Source organism: Lissotriton vulgaris, chromosome 1_2 (assembly GCF_964263255.1).
Source record: "Lissotriton vulgaris chromosome 1_2, aLisVul1.2, whole genome shotgun sequence".
In the NCBI taxonomy this organism is placed as follows: domain Eukaryota; kingdom Metazoa; phylum Chordata; class Amphibia; order Caudata; family Salamandridae; genus Lissotriton; species Lissotriton vulgaris.
The window spans coordinates 153371787-153378627 of record NC_141686.1 but is presented as its reverse complement, the minus strand read 5'-3'; the positions used below and the strand labels follow the sequence as shown (position 1 = coordinate 153378627).

The window sequence follows — 6841 nt, the reverse complement described above, 5'->3', positions numbered from 1 at the left end:
ATCTTGGCGTACTTTCAACCCAACTTTTTGCCTCCACCCTCCTCTTTTCTGAACCCATTATTGTTGGCTAGTAGGACTATGTACACTTTACCACTGCTAAGCAGTGCTAAAGTGCTTGTGCTCTCTTGGCCTCTCCACATTACTCTTTGACACAGACTTCTGGCTAAATTCCGCCAATCGCTGCAGAATTTTTCACCATTGAATCTCCAGAGTATTTGAGTGAGATTTGGCAACTCCTAGAATGATTTTCAAATATGGGCAGTTGCCAGCGCTCGCAAACAGTCACGGTCAGAGGGCTATCATCCAAGTACATTTGTTGCCACTCGAGCGGCAGCAGAATCAACTTGAATGACCACACGCTCTTGCAAAACACTGTGCTATTCATGCTGATTTTCAGCGCTGCTCATTGTACCAATATTAAATTGCAGCACAGGCAGTGCTAGCTGCATATTTTTTGCCAGTTCGCGGAATTCTGTGGAATCTTGCAGAGTTTTTTGGAAATTCCTTGGAATTCCACTGAGTGAACCTCTGCGAGTTCCGCCCATAGCTACTTTAATGAATGATACATTTGCCTTACACCCAATTCACATATTTAATTTTCTTGTAAGTCCCTATTAGAGAGGTGCTACATGTACCCGGGGCTCTAAATTAAATGCTGTTTGTGGGCCTGCAGCACTTATTGTGACACAAGCTTAAGTAGCCTTTTATACATGTCTTAGGCCTGGTATGGCAGACTGTGTGTGTATTATTCAACTGCCATTTTGACCTGGCAAGATAAACCTTTTGCCAGGCATAAACCTTCCTTTTTTATACATATACATCACCTCTAGGGTAGACCTTACTTAGCCCATGTGGCAGGATGCAGTGCATTTAAAAAGCTGGACATGTACTTTTAACTTTTACATTTCCTAGTAATAAAAAAACTCTTAAATTAATTTGTCACTGCTGCAAAGCCAACCTCTTCCATAGCATCACATTGTGTTTCCTATTTAAATTTAATAAGGGATAGCTTTCAAGTGGGAGCAGGTACGAATATCGAGTTTGATGTCCAACATTAATTTTGAAACATATTTAATTGTAAAGGAGGATTTTAAGCACCAATTCTGAAAATGCAACTTTTTAAAAGTTGGCATTTTCTTGTCCTAATCATTTGGTGCCTGCAGCCTGTATCCTGGGTCAAATGGCTAGGTATAGCTGGCAGCTAGTTTTTGTGTATTGCTCCCAGACAGTGATACAAAGGGGGAATAGATGTTGACAGGATGGGCCATCTCTAACTTGATAGGGAGGTGGAGCTGTCACCTCCCACACTTGCCCATCACAAAGCTTCTGACTGAGCACCCATCCAAAGAGTTTGATACTAGTCTTATGCTGAGAAGACTGGCCATGCAGACTTCATCCCAGGTTGAAATGAATCCAAATGTCAGCTGACTGTCCTCCTGTTCTGAGCTACAGGGTCATAACAAGCTCAGAGGCCGCTCTGCAACTGCCCAACTGACCTACTGCTTGGACTTATTATGGTACCTGCAAGCGAACCTGCTTGAGCCCTACTGGTTTCTGCTGAAGTGAATTTGTGATCCTCAAAAGGTGCCTTTCAGGTCCTGGGCCCTTGGTGTGTTATCAGTTGGGCTCTCTATAAAATGAAAAGGAGGAATTCTGAGATTTTGGGCTCTTTGCAACTGCAAATGGGTTTGTTCATGCCAAGATGTTGATGCCTGCGCTGCCGCTAATGCGAAGCACAGGTGAACCTGACTCTTTGTTCCACCGCAACAACCAGTGACGCCCGTCAGCGTGAGATCTGCACTTTGTACCACAGCATCAATATTAACCCTGGGCTTAATACTCTGCTACGCTAATGGGCACTTCGTTGTACAGTATCAAAACTGTGCTTAATCACCTACAGGCACATGCATCAACATTTGAAAATGCGATTCCTTATTTGCGATTTTTAAGGAATCGCAAATAAGGAATCGCATTTTGAAATGCATGACTTTTTTTGCAATTTTTTTGCGATTTGGTAAAAATCGCAATTTTTACCGAATCGCATGATTTTTGCGAATTCTTAATTGCGAATTCGCATTTTCCGAATTCGCAAATTGCGAAAAAGCACACATGATGAATTTCAATGTATTTACAACCAGGAAGGCAGCAGCGTAATTGCACACAGCTGCTCCCTGGTTTGAACAGGAGGTTTGGCAGTTGGCTTTTGGAGCTCAGCCTGAAGGAACTGTAGCAGACTGTGTGGCTGAATTCTTAAGAGAAATGGCTAATGAAAATGCTGTTGAAGATATCCAAGCCAGGAAAAGAAAAATTAAATTCAGTGACCAGGAGCTGGAAATACTCATTCAGGAGGTCACTATGAGGCAGGACCAACTTTTTGGTAAACAATCTTTGAAGGTGCCTGAAGCAGTTAAAAGGAAACTGTGGCTTGCTATCCAAGCTAAGGTGAATGCTGTGGGTGTTGCACATCGTGACATAAATAATTTACAGAAACGCTGGTATGACCTGCGCAGTCGTGCCAAAGAAAGAATTGCAACCAGGATGAAAGCTGCCAAAAGGACTGGTGGGGGAACCCCCAGGGATAGACCCAATACCCCCCTTGTAGACATGGTGGAAGGTACACTTTCAACTGAGGCTGTTGTTGGAGTATTTGACATTGATACATCTGAGCTTCCTACACCTTCTGAAGGTAAGAGTGTTTGAATTTTATTTTTCAAATGTACAATGTGAGTGAGAGAGGGCTTAAAATGATGTTATACTTGCTTCAATTTCACTCCTCGCTTGAATTACTTCATTTATGCTTCCCAAACCTGATAATTAACATTTGTATGTCGGAAAGCAGTGCATCATGGGAGTTGTAGTTTTTCAAAATTCAAATATGCTAATAAAAAGCAAACTTTGTTAAAATGAATGTTAGAGTTGTAGGAAACCAAAGTAGTCATGCAAAATGTGATTTGTAGTTGAGAAGCAATTTTGCAAACAAGTTTAAAAAGTGCAAATTAATAAGTAACATACTGCTTGCACTTTTTCAATAATAGATACACAACAAGAAATCATAGAAAATGAATTGACAGAGTTTAACACGCAAGAAGGACATGACACAGATGATTCAAATGCTGGAACTTCATCATCTTTTTTTTTTCAAAGAAGGGAAAGACACAGAGTGCGCCAAATGCAGCAGTCTGATAGTGAAGTAGATCAAAATGTTAATGTCTCTGAAATGCAGACTGTTGCAACTCCAGCAACCTCTAACACAATCCAGAGCAGGTGTAATAGACTTCAACAGTTTTATAGGCGCCGGTCACAAGCATCACAAAGAGGAAGAGCTCTAGAGGATAGCAGCACCGGCAGTGTTGTTGAGGATAAAATCCTTAAAGTTCAGCTCCTACAAGGCAAAGACATTAGAGTCATGAAGGGAAAACTTGATCACATCAGTAAAGAGTTTTGTGCCATGCACAACAGTATTAAACAAATGACAAATGTAATTGATAAAGGGCATAAAACAACATCTGGAAAGCTAGACCGCATTACTAATTCTTTGGAGACACTCTGCACAGTGATACAGACCCAGCAAGTTGGAAGTGCTAAGAGGCAACTTAGAACAATGACCTGCATGCAGGGTCACACCAGGGGAATGTCTCGGCTTTCAAGGACTACTGCTCAGCTCTGCAAGCAGACAGTTGGCATGCAAGTGGAAATGAAACAAATTTGTGCAGAGATTGCCAGGGGAATGGGGACACTCAAAAATGCTGTAGAAAGAATACAAAGTGAGGGTGATCCTGCAAACCAGCTTCAAATTGGGGGTAGTGAAGTTGGCAGAAGTATCAGTGGCATACTTGACCCAGCCTTACTTGGAGCACACCGTAGCAACAGGAAACAAAACATTTCCAGCAACATGGCCATGGGCGATATGATAATTACAGGATAAGCATTAGGGATGCGTGGACGCAAAAAATAGTATGGTACCTTTTCAGCTACATTTTTGACAAAAAAGGTGTCCATCTCATTTAAAAATCATTCTTTTCTGTTTTAAAATGAAGGCAAAGTAATTTACTAATTCGTCAGAATGCATTTAAATTTCAAGCAAAAACTGCATATACTTTTACTTTTGAAAAATAAACCGTTTACAGTTATGCATCTGATTGTCTTGTGTGTTTCTTACCTTTTTTAAAAACAATGTTGTGTTATCTCAGCCCTTCTCCTTCTGCCCTCTGCTGCTTCTGGTCCATGTAATCTTGGTTGGGGTTGTTGAGGCTGGTTATCATTTTGAGGTAGTACATCATCCACATCCAATTCTATGCCTCTATTAGTGGCTACGTTGTGCAACATTGCACATGCTGCAACTATTTTACAGCAAATTTCTGGTCTTGTAAAGCTTCACCTGTCTTATGGAGAATGCGAAAGCGAGATTTCATCACACCAAAGGTTCTCTCTATCACATTGTGGGTTGATATGTGAGCATGGTTGTACTGCTGCTCTTTTCTGGTTGCTGGATTGAGATATGGTGTTAATATGTATGACCTCACTCCATAGGCCCTGTCACCTAAAGAAAGTGATAATGACAGATACAATGCATGAGTAACATGAGTCTAAAAGAAACTGGGATATGTTAAAAATAAAAATTTATAATTACCAAGCAAATATCCATCTCCAAATTCGCCTGCAAGCAGTCGTGTGTGGATAGCACTGTTTCTAAAAATGTAGGAGTCATGGGCACTTCCAGGGTAACTTGCCACTAGGTCTGTGATTATAGTTTTAGAATTGCAAATTGCTTGTATGTTAAGAGAATGGTAACATTTCCTGTTGCGGAAAATGTACTCATTTTCAGAGGGAGGGCAAATGGGAACATGTGTGCCATCTACACAGCCAATGACATGTGGAAAATGAGCCATGTTATAGAAATCTAACTTGGTTTTTAGCAAATCCTGCTGTGTAGTAGAGAATTTAATGTGATACCTTATCCTTTGCAACATGGCATTCAGAAAAGCATTGAAAAATCTAGAAAGTGGGGAGGAGCCAAGATGGCGACCTGAACGGACGTGTGGTCGCTCGGCTCCGCCGGCTCTGGAGACCCGCGCCTACATCCTGACTGTGATCCTGCGGTTCCTTTCGCCTGAAATGTGCGGGACACGGAGCCGATCCTGACGGTGTCCTTCTGACCTCTCCGCCCGCCCGGAGTTGTGCGCTTCGGACGGATCGTCTCTGCCCTGGGTCTCCGCCCGCTCCTCGGCTCCTGCCGGACCTCGCATGCACCGAGACGAGCATTCTGCTGCGGCGGCTGCTTACAACACGGGGGTGCTTTCACCCGTCTGCTGCTTGGCCCATACCTGCGTCCACTGCCCTGCCGAGACCACACGGAGCAGCGCCGGCACGACTCTAAGAGGGCTCGCACGGTTTCCTTTGTTTGTGGCCGCCATGATGCCGGTCGGCTTTCTTCATTGCTGTGCTGACTGCCGGTGAGCTCCTCACGGCCCTGTCCGCCTACCTCACTACTGGCTGTCCTTTGCCTCCGCGGCGCACAGGAGGGGGTACAGTTTGTTGCGGGAACAATATCCACTTCCTGATCGGGACCAGAGGTCCCCCGTTTCTCCCCCTCCCAGCACCCCGTGGACTGCGGACAAGATGGCGATGCCCGATCACCAGCGCTGTGGAAATGGCACTGTGTCCTCCTCTCGGGGAGCCGAATGCACCTTTGCGCAGGGGGCCGTGTTTGAACTTACCTCCGTGAGTGAAGAACCAGCATCACAGCCGGAATGGACCTACAGGGATGTGCTGGAGATCTTGGGTGAGGCACGTTCGGAGATGCGGCGTACCTACAATGTGCTGATTGAGACACTTGATGCATGTATTTCTGCTGAGAGCCGAACGCAGGGTCCGGGACTGTCTTTGTTGCAGCTTGCCAGCCCATCACTATCTCCTGTTGCTACTGTGTCGATCGAGAGAACCATTGCTGGGGCTTCTGAAGATTTGTTGCCACTAGTCGAGACTGTCGCTGCAACAATGTCTCCCCTTTGTTCTTTGATTAGCTGCCTGCCTCGTGAACTAGTCTCGCTGTGCTGTTCATTGCTAGCCTGTTCTCCTGTCCTGTCCCCTGCTCCTTCCTTGACCAGTTTCACTTCCCCGTTCCGTGGATTTTGTCGCCTGTATGCCTTGGAGGTACATTTTCATAGGGGACTACTACCTACGGGGGACAGGCGATGCTCTTTCAGCGAAGGTGCACCTCCCCCATCCTCGAGGCGGCCATGTTTCCTCGTCGACGCGGACTGCATCAGACTGCCAAGTTGGTTGGGTGACAGAATGAATCCTAGATCGGGCCAGGGCTAGGCGATCCCCTCGCTGCATTAATATACTGGCGGGTGGAGGCAAGGAGAGACTTGATTTGTGAACATGACACTGTGTATTATTTGCTGACTCTCCCCACTGGTTAGATCTCTGGCGAAGTTATCTGTTAATTGATAGTGGGGTGCAGAATGTTTAATGTGCCGGCGGTGTCCGAGCGTGTACGATGTGGCCCTCCTCCTCGTCGCTCTTTCATGAGAGCCCAGGGATAGATTTTTCTCCTTGCTCCCTATATCACTGGTGAATTTTTTCTTCTTTTCCTTCTTTTCTTTCACTACTTCTCTTCTCTTCCTAAATTTCGGGTTTTTGGGGCGACAGACACTCTGCTGGGGGGGGGGGGCAGGCCGTAGCCTCTGCATGTGTGTAGGGTGGGGGGTTATATTTTAGTTTTAGTTAAGTTTCTATGGTGCCTATGTATGATCTTCTTTTATGATTTTCCCCTTTTTTCTGTCCTGAGTCTGAGATGAGGGTTTAGGGGGTGCGGGTAGTACCGTGGGTGGTGCGT

The 6841-nt window shown here is 45.0% G+C and overlaps 1 pseudogene; it reads left to right on the top strand.

Moving 5' to 3' along the window:
* Nucleotides 1-2604: 2604 nt before the first annotated feature.
* LOC147734721 (uncharacterized) lies at nucleotides 2605-3955 on the top strand (annotated as a pseudogene).
* The last annotated feature ends 2886 nt before the right edge of the window (nucleotides 3956-6841 follow it).